Source organism: Physeter macrocephalus, chromosome 6 (assembly GCF_002837175.3).
Source record: "Physeter macrocephalus isolate SW-GA chromosome 6, ASM283717v5, whole genome shotgun sequence".
Taxonomy (NCBI): domain Eukaryota; kingdom Metazoa; phylum Chordata; class Mammalia; order Artiodactyla; family Physeteridae; genus Physeter; species Physeter macrocephalus.
Window position 1 is genome coordinate 49,072,415 of NC_041219.1, and position 324 is coordinate 49,072,738.

Here is a 324-nt window from a genome sequence, read left to right on the forward strand (position 1 = left end):
GCAAAAATCCTCAACAAAATACTAGCAGACAGAATCCAACAACACATTAAAAGGATCATACACCACGATCGAATGAGATTTATCCCAGGGATGCAAGGATTCTTCAGTATACACAAATCAACCAGTGTGATACATCATATTAACAAACTGAAGAATAAAGACCATATGACCATCTCAATAGATGCAGAAAAAGCTTTTGACAAAATTCAACACCCATTTATGATAAAAACTCTCCAGAAAGTGGGCGTAGAGCGAACCTACCTCAACATAATAAAGGCCATATATGACAAACCCACAGCAAACATCATTCTCAATGGTGAAAAA